This window comes from Mesocricetus auratus, unplaced genomic scaffold, assembly GCF_017639785.1.
Source record: "Mesocricetus auratus isolate SY011 unplaced genomic scaffold, BCM_Maur_2.0 Super-Scaffold_100707, whole genome shotgun sequence".
Classification (NCBI taxonomy): Eukaryota; Metazoa; Chordata; class Mammalia; order Rodentia; family Cricetidae; genus Mesocricetus; species Mesocricetus auratus.
This window is the reverse complement of record NW_024429269.1, coordinates 14757632-14770357: the sequence shown is the minus strand read 5'-3', so window position 1 is coordinate 14770357 and position 12726 is coordinate 14757632. Positions and strand designations below refer to the sequence as shown.

Sequence of the window (12726 nt, the reverse complement as noted above, 5' to 3'; positions counted from 1 at the left end):
GCAACTCTGATGGCCCCAGCTCCTCTTCTGCAAAGTTAGATGCTCTGATGATACAACAGGATTCTGCCTTCATTTGACAGAATGCTTAGTCTGCAGTAGAACTAAATGCACATCGGTGGCTTTGATCTTATTTTTCTCTTTCTCCCACATTCTTGTGTAAGAGTTGAAAAAGTGAAGGAAGTGAAGACTCTGGCAATCAGCATGAAACGGAGAAGTTATGCCCCCTGGGCAGTGTCACTCATAATTTAACACAGTTCATCAGCAGCAACCACTTGTGTTTAAGGAAATCTTCAAGAAATGCCCTTCCAGGCCTTCACAGAGTGGACATCTATTTTTTTCCAAGTCAAGGCTTGTAACTCAGCGGAGCATGACTAAAGGGGTTCAGTTCTGATCTGAAGAAAGGATAAATTCTAAGAACGTGGTATGGATGTGATGAACTTTATTACAGAATGTTAAAATTTGAAACTAGGAAGAGGAAGCTTGAGTGTTTCTTTGGTGACTATACTGTGAGACAAACCCCATCCAAGAAATATTTGCAGCCATGTCCCCTGCATTGTGGCAGCATCCAGAGTGAAAGAAGCTGAAACAGAGAGAAAGAGGAAAAGGGGGTGCACTTGCAAAACTCAGTTCCCTCACACCCCAGATGCCTGAAGCCCAGATACACTTTTCTGATTTATCAGTCAGTGTGTATCTCTTATTTGCTTAAGTTTATTCAACTGATGCAGTTGGGGGGGGGGGAAATCCTTATAGAATCCGTGAGATTTTTTAAAAAAATAATAATTTTCTAAGACAAAATGTAAACACCTCTGTTTTGGAAGTGCTTCTCAGTAATCTAAGTACCCTGAAGAGGGCACTGTTTGCATTCACATCTCTCTCTCTCTCTCTCTCTCTCTCTCTCTCTCTCTCTCTCTCTCTCTCTCTCTCTCTCTCTCTCTCTCTCTCTCTCTCTCTCTGTCCCCCTCTCTCTCCTTTCCTCTTTTCTCCTCTCCTTGTCCCCTCCCCCTTCCTTTCTGAGTGAACTGCAAAAGAAAAAAAACTACTGTATTTGGAGAGTCATAAACCTGAGCGTTCAGTGAGCTAGCACAGGGAAAAAGGAAAATGAAGACACCACTAGCTGTGATTCTGTGGCTGCAGCTAGACTGTGAGTTAACTCTTCATTGTTAAGGGAGCTCTAACAGGAGAGGAATTATCTGTATATTGTGCAGTGATCAGCAACAAGGTTCGGGCTGCCTCACCTGGATTCCTTGAAGAAGAACTAGGTGATGGAGTAACCAGTGACCCCATCCTTCCAGAATGTTCTCTTTGCACAGGGTTAAGCGGAGAGATGACAATACAGCAAAGCCCTCTGCTCCTGCGCACCTTGGAAGGAAGGAACAGTACTATCCACTACAATTATTCAAGCACTGCTGCAGACAGACTGATCTGATACAGACAGGATCTGGGGGAAAGCCTGGGGCTTCTGTTTGTGCTGCTGTCAAGTGGAGCAGTGAAGAGAGATAGAAGGCTAACGGCCTCACTTGGTGCCAAAGCCCGTGTCACCACTCTGAACTTCCCACGACTCCAGCACAGCCACTCTGCCACCTACTTCTGTGCCATGAGCACACAGTGCTCTCCTGACGTTGTTGGCCTATGCCCAAACCTGCATTTGGCACTCCAGGCTTCCTTAAAACTCGGTGGTTGTGTGGCTTAGCTCTGCATGTTTCTGCAAGAAAAATCCTGAAACAACTGGGAAAAGATAGTGTTTAACATTTATTTCCTTAAAAGGAGAGTACATTTAAGAAGGAAAACCCTGAACATGTTTTCCCTGAAACTATAGTGTCTTATTCTCTATGGCCTCACATTCAGCATTCATCAGCCTTTCATCCCAAAATGAGTTTACCTTTATTATTGTTTGTGATGTAGCCTCACAAATAATTTCTATAAAATATGGAGTTGTTGCTTGTCTTATATGTGAATGTAACATATAATGCTTAGCAGTGGGGAAAAAAGGAGTACATAATTTATGAGACTATTCTATGAGCAGCTCCTTGCCTAGTATTCCTCAATAAAACAGGGAGCACAGTAGTCAAGTAAATCATGTGATACAGGCATCTGTTGGCCACAATATTTGGGGAGATTTTTGTGGGTAATAAATGGGTTAACTGAAAAGCCCTGCACATGAACTGGTGAGTGAAATCACTACTTCTGCCTTATAACCCTGAGATACAAATTCTCTTTTGTCTCTTTAATTTTTCCAATTAATGTTAGAAAAACTAACTGCCAAATATGCAGAGACCTCATTATCTCTCTCTCGAGACCTCCCCTACTACTGCCTGAATCATTTGAGACTACAGGAGACATAAGCCATTGAAGGAAGTTGCTCCATACCCATAGCCAACCACTGGCCTTGTTTCTTACTGACATTCAGTTTTCCCTACAGTCTAAGAGGAAATGTTAGATAACTGCTAACGCAGCCCCTGAAGTATGACCCTACACTGTGGGTCACAGCTTGGCCAACCTCACCTCCTTCCTGGATTCCCAAGCGTGAAGAATTTGTCAGTACCCTTTGCACAGATACATGACCACTTTCTGCCCTGGTAACCATGGAATGCTAGGTTTAGATGGGTTCTGATAATTATGTCATGCCCCAACCCCAGTCCTGTAAGTATTATAGCTTGAATGGAAAGGAATTCTGCAGTAGGGAGACAAGGAATACCATGAAGTCATAAGAAAACTTTCACAAGAGAGTCATTGGGGGAATCTCAGGAAGATGGCTGCCTCTGCTCAGCAGAGAACTGAGCACAAGACAGGGTTCATATAGCTTTTCTTGGGGGATGGAGCTTTCTGGGGCAGATCTTTCCAAGGTAGGGATTGGTAGGATTGCAAGTCCGGAACTTGAAGTAAACTTAGGGGTTTGTGAGATCTTGGCTTGGGCTTTTCAACTCTGTAGCAAAGTTAGAGTGCTCTGTGGGTGAAACCTGGTGGTTGAAGGTCCTCAGAGGAGGGACCAGTAACTCATACTCCTCTGGGGGCTTACACCTCCAAAAGTAGCTCCTTTTCCATTTTCTGCACTCTCTACTTAAGTGACAAGGTATTTTGTTTTCCAGACTATCTGCTTCCCTGTCTCTAGGGTAACAGCAGTAAGGGTGTGTACCAACTCAATTAAGTAAAGGCATTCTTAGTAACCTATGACAAACTGTGGGCCTGTGTTAACCAAGGATTCCTTCAATGACCACTGATGACTTAAAGTCCCAGATAAGACTCTATAGAGGGACAAATCCCAGTTTTCTATGAAGAATGCCTCAGAATGATCACACAGAAGCAACCTAATGAACACTGTCCTCAGTGAGTCTGTATGCGTTTCCCAAGGCTGCCTTCCTGAATAAGACTGAGAAGTGTGTAAGTGAATTCAATATAATTTAATTAAAAGAATTAAAAGTATGCATTAAGTTCAAATCTCCTTTCTGAAGCATTGAGGAAAATACTGCTTAAAGAATTGTTTGTTCCTAGGTCCTGCTGTATCTCTGTGTGTCTGTAAATTTTTTTCCAAAACCTTTACAGTGGGCAGTAACTGTATAAGAAACCTTCAAGAAATCCAAGTGTGTTCTTGATTTTTTTTAATTCACTGTTATGTACTGAATGTTTGTGCCCCTGAAATTTATATGCCATAGTCCCACCCCTAGTATAGTGGTATGCATAGGGGTGGATTGGTGCTCTCATAAAAGTCAGAAGCTAAAATGCCTGCCATTCTCTGGCTTCACCATGAGAGAGATGGCAGTCTATAGTTCTGAAGAGGACTCTCCCTAGAACTCTACCATGCCGGCACCTGATCTTTGGTTCCCTCCCTACAGACATGGAAGAGAGAAATATCTGTTGCTGATGTCAGTCAGTTTATAACTTTAGAATATTGGCCCAAACTAAGAAACATACACATCTTCTCAGTTCTTTTTTTTTAAGATTGGTTGATTATGTATACAGTGTTTCATCTGCATGTTTGCCTGCACACCAGAAGAGAGCACCAGATCTCATTACAGATGGCTATGTGCCACCATGTGGTTGCTGGGAATTGAACTCAGGACCTCTGGAAGACAGTCAATGCTCTTAACCTCTGAGACTTCTCTCCAACCCCATTTTCTCAGTTCTTAAAGAGGACATGATTTTCATCTTCAGGCCACATAGTTGATAAGCACAGTGTGATAGATCAGGCTTATCATTTAGTAAATAGAAAATAAACAAGAGAGATTTTTTTCTAAAAGTTCTGCTTTTCATTCCAAATTCATAAATGTAGAAGCCCCTGAAATCACGCTGTGGCTTCAAATGGGCTATAAGCTGCAGAGATATGGAAGTTGATCACATTCTGCCATGTGTCCATAAGTAGTATAAAAACAAAGCCAGAGTGAGGTTCACAGTGTTCAACTCGTTTCCTCTGTGGTCATCACAGAAGAGTGAGCACGTGACTGGAAAGAAAACACAATTACCAAAGCAGTATTGCCAACAGAATCCAATGGAACACAGTCAAAACAGAGCCCTAGCAGCTGGCTTGGTGTTTTTTAAAAGAAAGGATAGAATAGAAGATCCATAACTTCTCTGCCAGTGTTGGCACAAAACTTCTGATCACCAAGTGGATTACACTCAAATAGCCCCAAATAGCTCAGGCCATATTTATTTATACTTAAATATAGTTTTTTCTTTCTTACCAGGGTTACATGAACAGCTTTATTACTGACTTCTATTTTTGACTTTAAAAAATGCATCACAATTTAAGGAATATATCGTGATCATTAGGAAAGCCCCCATTGTTCCCCTTTATGCTTCCCCAATACACCTTCCCACTCCCTGCATAACCTTATTCTAGACACAGAGTTCGGCATTTTTGCAAGCCTTAACTAAATATCAAGCCAGACACATGCTACTCTTGCAAGCACTTATGTCAGCTAGCAGCTACACGCTGTTACAAAGTTAAAAGTAATAGACATAAGCACAATGCTTTAAGGACAACAAGATTCAAACCCAGATAATTATTTATTTCGTGTCTGCAAAATATGTGTTTATGCAGTTCCCTTTTCTGCAAGCGGGTCCTGTGTCTCAGCCTCGCTGTAAAAGGCAGACTTTGATGAGGCGTTCTTTTCCCATCTCACAGTACCATATTTTTTCCACCAATATAAGTTCCTATACATGGGAAAGATGACTATTCATTGTACATTGTACATTGCATTATTTCCATCAGAATATACTAGATCTTATCATTGATTCTATGCTCAGTCCCCAGGAAACTTACTCTTAACAGTTGGCACTGTATGTATTCCTGAAGCCTTTTCCCTATTCTGTGTAGGCATGCCTTACTCCATTCCAGAATTGTGAGACATGGTTAATGTTCCAAGTGTTGTTTTCTCATATGTACCTAACTACCTCTTCCAGAGTTAGTAGTTGTAGTTAGCAATTCCAGATAAGAGATTTGAGAAGCATTATCCCCCCCATTGAATCTTAGGGGAAAATATTTGAAAAGGAACAGATTTTCCATGGAAAATTACAGCTGTTGCATGTGTGACTGACAAAATAAAACTAAAAACTGCCCCCCAAAAACACCAATATAATGAGAGAAAAGAGTGCAAGCTGCACAATCTTTGCAAATTCATACACTGTCCTGTGGACTACTGGTCCTTGCCAAGTGAGAATCTGTTTCCACAGGTGCCTTGCCCCAAGGAAACCTGTTGGCCTGGTGGCTGATCCAATACTAGGCTGCATGGCCTAGAAGTACATTTTTCCCTTTTTAATTTTAGAAAAAGAAAGAAAGCAAATGTACATTTAAAAATCCCTGAGTATAGTGGTATATTCTCCTATGCTGTTAAAGCTGCAGAAGAGGGGGAAGTTATTAATAAATAGTAATAGTAGCTGACCATCTCTGAGCAGGAAATTTATTGTATTTCTCCTCCCATCATCTCTCCACCCATAGATAGGTGTCAAGGCACAGCATTCTCATTCCCAGAAAGATTTACATAATTGAGATGCTCTTTGAAGCCAATCAACAAGACTGTACCAAAAATACTCCAGGGCTCAGTGGAAAAGCACATACCTTACATGTTCAAAGCCCTGGATCCAATCCCCAGCGCTGAAAAAGAGGCTAATTCTTGCACACTAATCACACGGCTATTTTCACACATCATCTCAAACACTCTATGTACAACCCAAGGAGTTTCAAAGAAAAGCTTCAAGGAGGATTTTGGGAGGAAATTTATCTCCTGTCTTATCCCCAGATTTATCTCAAGTAAATGAGAAGAACTGCCTATCAGAAGACTATCTTCTTTTCCTATATTTGTTGCCCCTTTTCTCTCCTTTTATTTTTTTTATAATTTTTATACTTGTAGCTTTATTTTTGTTAAATTGTGACATTTATTTACATTTTTCATCTTTTCAGGCTAATGGCAAACAAATTTCACATTCAGAAAATGTCCAAGCAAAATATTCTCCAAAACAGTAATTGAAACAAGCTTTCCTCATATATCCATGAGATGAACAAGTCTGAGTCAGCACCCTCGGATACCGATTTCCTCGGATGTTTTCATTCCAAACTTCTAAGAAAATGATAATCTTCATTCACTCAGGCTCAGAATATGTTCCAGATGATACAATTATCATGTAAAAATGAACAATATTCATTTCAACATGTCCTAAGCAGAAGCATAGCCATTAAAGGTAAATAATGATAACGGTACATCTTCTCTGGTGGCCCCAGCGTCTGGATGGGCCAATCAGCTTCCACAGTAGGTGGGAGAGGTCAGCAAAAACACCTGAGGGAGCAAAGGCTCCTGTCACCAGGCAGCTTTCAGCCCTGGCAATAACAACTTCCATATTGTGACAAAATGAAATTTGACATGAAAAACTAACTCAATTCCATGGGGTCTTGCAAGGAACACACGAGGCAGACAGAACTCTGACCTTGCATTTGTCAGTACATACAAGGTGTCATAAATTTCAACTCTCCTGAACTGCTAGAAAGCAAGGTTATTTGCTCATGACTGCTCATCAGGAAATCTTTATTTTGTGAACTCAGCTTTCACATTGTTACATAATGCAATAATCAGAAACAGAGCATTGTGAGAAATTTCTGTAGATTTTACCATCTTGTATTCACATACCAATTCCCATTTTGAAACAGCACCACAAAGAAACCGGTGATGACAAGGAAAAGATATCCTCACCCAACCTAATCTGTTGAAGGTTTAATACTCAAGGTTCCTGTTCTCTCCCTTCTTGTAGAAACTCTTGGACTCTGAGGATCCTTAGATCTTCGTAAAGTCAAAAGTCAGCACACCCCTCGAGAGATGAGAATAACTAAGAATATATTTTAATTTTAAGACATTTTTAGTACCTCCCTTCCTGTCCTGTTTCCTAAGGAGTGCATAGATTTTTTAACTTAAATTATAAACAAGCTTATTTTACATGTCAATCCCTGTTCCCTCTCCCTCCCCTCATCCTGTGCCCTGCACCAGCCCCCCATTCCATCCCCTTTCTGCTCCCTAGGGAGGGTGAGGCTTTCCATGGGGAATCTTCAAAGTGTGTCATATTATCCAAAGCAAGGCCTAGGCCCACCCTCTTGTGTCTAGGCAGAGAGAATATCCCCCAGTGTGGAATGGGCTCCCAAAATTCATGCTATACTAGGGATAAATACTGATCCACTACCAGAATCCCCATATTGCCCAGGTCTCCTAACTGATACCCACATTCAGGGGGTCTGTATCAGCCTTATGCTAGTTTCCCAGATATTAGTCTGGGGTTCATGAGCTCCCCCTTGTTGAGGTCAGCTGTTTCTGTGGGGTTTTCCAGCCTGGTCTTGATCCCTTTGCTCATCACCCCTCCCTCTCTGCAACTGGATTCCAGGAGTTTGGCTCAGTGTTTAGCTGTGGGTATCTGCTTCTGCTTCCATCAGCTACTGGATGATGGCTCTAGGATGATATATAAGATAGTCATCAATCTCATTATCAGGAAAGGGCATTTAAGGTAGCCTCTCCCCCCTATTGCTTAGATTGTTACTTGGGGTCATCCTTGTAGATCTCTGGACATTTTCCTAGTGCCATAATGGCTCCCTCTATTATGATATCTCTTTTCTTGTTCTCCTCTATCCTTCCCCTCAACTCAATCTTCCTGCTCCCTCATGTCCTCCTCTCCCCTCCTCTTCTCCAATTCTCTTTCTCCTAACTCCCCTTCCTCTCCTCCCATGCTCACAATTTGTTTAGGAGATCCTGTCCCTTTTCCCTTCTCCAGGAAACCATGTATGTCTCTCTTAGGGTCCTCCTAGTTTCCTAGTTTTTCTGGTGGTGTAGATTGTAGGCTGGTAATCCTTTGCTCTATGTCTAAATTCCATATATGAGTGAGTACATACCATGTTTGTCTTTTTGTGACTGTGACCTCACTCAGGATGGTTTCCTCTAGTGCCATCCATTTGCTTTCGAATTTCAAGATTCCATTTTTTTTTTCTGCTGAGTAGTACTGAATTGTATAAATGTACCACATTTTCTTTATCCATTCTTCAGTTGAGGAGCATCTAGGTTGCTTTCAGGTTCTGGCTATTACAAATAATGCTGCTGTGAACATAGTTGAACAGATGTCCTTGTTATATGAATGCGTATCTTTTGGGTAAATACCTAAGAGTGGAATTGCTGGATCTTGGAGTCAGGTGCAATTCTGGTATCTTTGTCTTTATATGTGACTGGCCTTTTTCCTTTGCTACTCTAAATATTCTTTCTTTATTCTGTACGTTTGGTGTTTTGATTATTATGTGGCAAGAGGACTTTATTTGTGGTCTTCTCTATTTGGTGTTCTGTAAGCTTCTTGCACTTTCATTGGCATGTCTTTCTTTAGGTTGGGAAAGTTTCCTTCTGGAATTTTGTTGAATATGCTTTCTGTACCTTTGAGGTGGGTCTCTTCACCTTCTTCTATATCTATTATTCTTAGGTGGTCTTTTCATGGTGTCCCATATTTTCTGGGTATTTTGTGTTTGGGATTTGTTGAACTTAAATTTTTCTTTGGTTGATGAAACCATTTCTCTTAGTATCTTCAATGCCTGAGACTCTCTCTTCCATCTTTTGTATTCTGTTGGTTATGCTTGCATCTGTAGTTCCTGACCATTTACCCAGCTTTTCTATTTCCAGCGTTCCCTCAAACTCTGCTTTCTTATTTTCTCTATTTCAGCTTTCAACCCTTGTACTGTTTGAATTGTTTCTTGCAATTTTTGGTTTGTATTTTCCTCCATTTCTTGAATTTTTTGTTTTTTTTTCTTCCATTTCTTTATGGGATTTTCTCATTACCTCTTTGAGAGTTTGTATCATCTTTATAAAGTTGTTATAGGGTCATTCTCATCTGTGTTGGTATGGTCGGGTCCCTATACTCTGGCGGCATGATATTGATCTTTCTGTTGTTTATTGTGTTCTTATAATGTCATCCTCCCATCCCTTATTCCAGGGTATACCTGTGGGGTCTTTCCCTCTCCTGGTGAGTACCGGACTAAGGTTCTTATCAGGTGGATGCAAGCAGGTCCAATCCTCTGGTGGCTTTCCTCTTCCCATGGATGGTGGCGGGACTAGTACCTTAATGTTGGTATACTCTGGATGGGCTGTTCCTCCAGGATGGGTTCCCCAGTATGCAGGCCCCCAAGCCTCAGGAGACTATGAGCAGGACACCAGAAGGCAGGCCTGAATCAGACCCATGCTAGACTCCTCCCATGGGTGGAGGTAGGATAGATTTTTTTAATATATATATAATTTTTATTTACTTTTGAACAATTTGTACATACATAATAAATTTTGATCACTGCAGGAGAGAGATCTTAATGTATATATTCATTTATCATGATTGGAGAACATGCCTTTTTAAAAAAAACTTTCTTTGAGGCCAAGTACATTTTTGTAATTAACTTTATTTGAAGCTAAAACTATGTATATGGGCATCTATATCCTCAACATTTTTTATCATATCATTAAATTCTCCTCTGTGTTTGATTTGTTTTTACAAACTCTTTCAAAGCCTTTAAAAGGACCATTGAGATGTCTGAGAGATAGCCCACTGGGTAAGAGTACTTTGCTGTGTCAGCTGAGGACCTGAGTTTGAATCCTAGCATTCATGTGCAAATCTGGGCCACTCAATAGTTTGTGACCTTATAAGAATAGAAGAGCAAAAGTCACTGGGAGTAGGACCACTGAAACTTGCTGGCCTCCAGCCTTGCTCCAAGTTCAGTAAGACTGTCTGTCTCAAAGGAATAATGTGGAGAATGATAGCATGGGATATCTGATATTCTCCTCTAGCTTCCATAGCCAAATGCATGCATAAACACATACATCATGCTCACACACATGTGCATACACACACACACAAAACATACACATAAAATGACTATTAAAATCTTCTAATAACTTTATCAAATTGTTCTAGAAAACGAATTCACTTATTTAGCTACATTATATATACATACACATGTGGCTTGTAACATTTCTTTATATAGTCATTTTAGTGCTGTGTAATGAATGGGAAACCATCCACTTCATCTAGATTTTAGTCATGAGATAATGTATGTCATCCTGTGTGGTACTGTCTGCTATTTTCCCCACAATTCTTACCTCTTTTTTCTTCTGCTTCAGAATAAAAGCCTCTGTCTCTCAGAATTCTCTGATGCCAGGTATGATCATGAATTCAATTCTGATGAGTAAATGTAACTGTAAAACTATGTGGCTACCTGGAGGGATTTCTCTAAGCCTCAGTCTGGTCTTCAGGCTCCTTGGTGTTTCCTGATGCCTTGGCTCCTTCCTTCTCTCCTGCTGGAGTTGTTGAACCTCTGAGACTCCACCACAACCTTGGCTTAATCTCTGTACCATGAACTTTCTTCAGGAATGGCCAGTTGACAACCATGGAGCTCTCAGTCCCCTCTAAGGAAGTAAAGTATTTTCAGGTGTTTTTAAAAGATGACATTTAAAAGCATCATGCTGTCATTTATCATCTTCTGTGTCTGAAATGTGTTGGACAGATCATTTTTTTCTAAGTTCAGTTTCTCAGAGTTCAGACAGGAAGCAGGTAAGTCTTCTTGACATAGGGTAGGCAATCTAGCTTTTATCAGCAGCATTCCTAGCTTCAAGTTTTTGATTCAGGATTCATGATAAAAGATCTTGATGTGCTCATTTTTAAAAAATTACCAAATATTTTTATTTTTGAGGATATTTTCTCAGAAGGCTTTCAAAATCATTTTAATGCCAAGTCAAGAATTTTGATGGACCAGCCTGACTCCATCTTAAGGTTGGAAGTCATTTTGTTACAAGGTCAGAAAAAGTTCATTTGTGTTTACTGTAAAAGTCAAGTCTGACCGTGCTTTAACCTACTTATGGAATTTGATATGCTCCCCACTTCGAAAGTACCCTGAACTCTACCCTGATAAGATGCCAAGGAATCCTGAAATGTTCTGCCAAGATGATCTGTCAAATAATCTTATCTGCTGCCTGCTTCTGTCATTTTCTTACCAAGTTCTTACATGGCCAAATTCCTCTGAAAATCCCCCAGTTTTCACTTTTTTCCTTTTATAAAAAGGAGGCCTGAAAAATTCACCCACACTATCCTCTCAAATCCCTCTTTGGAAGGTCTGTCCTATGCACAATAAACAAAACTGGCTTAAGTGGCCTTATTTGGGTGGTAGTCTTCATTTTCACTTGGTGGGATTAACATTCTTGGAGGCCTCAGCAAAAGCAAGACCCCCACCCCAAATTCTGAAGCTGAATTTTGGGTTGGTGGTCTTAAGTCTTGTTCGGTGGGATTAATACTTTGACTCTTTGACCAGGCATTATGGCATGTGCCAGTAATCCCAACACTCAAGAAATGGAGGCAGGAAGATCGCCACAAGCCCAATGCCAGTCTGTACTACACATTTCCAGGGATGCAAGACCTCAAAAAATTTAGTCTCATTGGGATTTTTTTTCAGTCTCTTTGCCTTAGTTACTTTTCTATTTCACCTTGACAAAACACCATGACCAATGCAACTTATAAAAGAAAGCATTTAATTTTAGGGTTATGGTTCCAAAGGTAATAAAATCCCTTACCACCATGACAGTGAGGATGGCAGCAGGTGGGCCTAAAAGAGGAAGAGAATGTGTGAAAGAGAGAGAGAGCAAACTAGCTGAGAATGGTGTGGGTTTTGAAATATCAAAGGCCACACCTCCTAGTCTTTCCCAAGCAGTTCTACCAACCGAATGCTTGGGGACCAAGCATTCCAATATATGAGCCTATGAAGGTCATCCTTATTCAAGCTACCATACCCTTATTCCTGGACCATTACAATTCACATCTGGAATTTATTATAGCAGGTGGAAAATGATTTTGTTTTGAAACGAAGTTTCATGCAGTCCAACTTGACCTCAAGTTTTCTGTGTAGCTGAGGATAACCTTGAGTTCCTAATTCTCCTGCCTGTGTCTCTTAAGTGCCGAGATATCGGGCATTCACCAAGTTTTTGAAGTTCTGGAGATTGATTCGGGGCTTAATGTATGCTAGGCAAGGACTGTATCAATTGAGCAACACTCTCAATCTAGAAAATTAAAGGAAGAAAAGCACAATATCAAAATTTTGTCTCACTGTATTGAGGGCTGGAAATTCTTAGAATACAACAGAATAGCCTAAGGGTGGAAAGACAGAAAGAACTCTAGGCATGTGAAAAGGGAGAGGGGGTTACTTGGGATGGGATTAAGAACATTTCACCAGCTGAGAAGCCAGGAATC

The 12726-nt window shown here is 40.6% G+C and overlaps 1 long non-coding RNA gene across 1 annotated transcript; it reads right to left on the bottom strand.

Moving 5' to 3' along the window:
* Positions 1-422: 422 nt before the first annotated feature.
* Positions 423-2582, bottom strand: LOC121137824. Its single transcript, XR_005875097.1, has 3 exons — positions 2503-2582; positions 1236-1359; positions 423-580 (listed from the first exon to the last, which is right to left on the bottom strand). It is a non-coding gene; the product is annotated as an uncharacterized LOC121137824 (long non-coding RNA).
* Positions 2583-12726: the final 10144 nt, after the last annotated feature.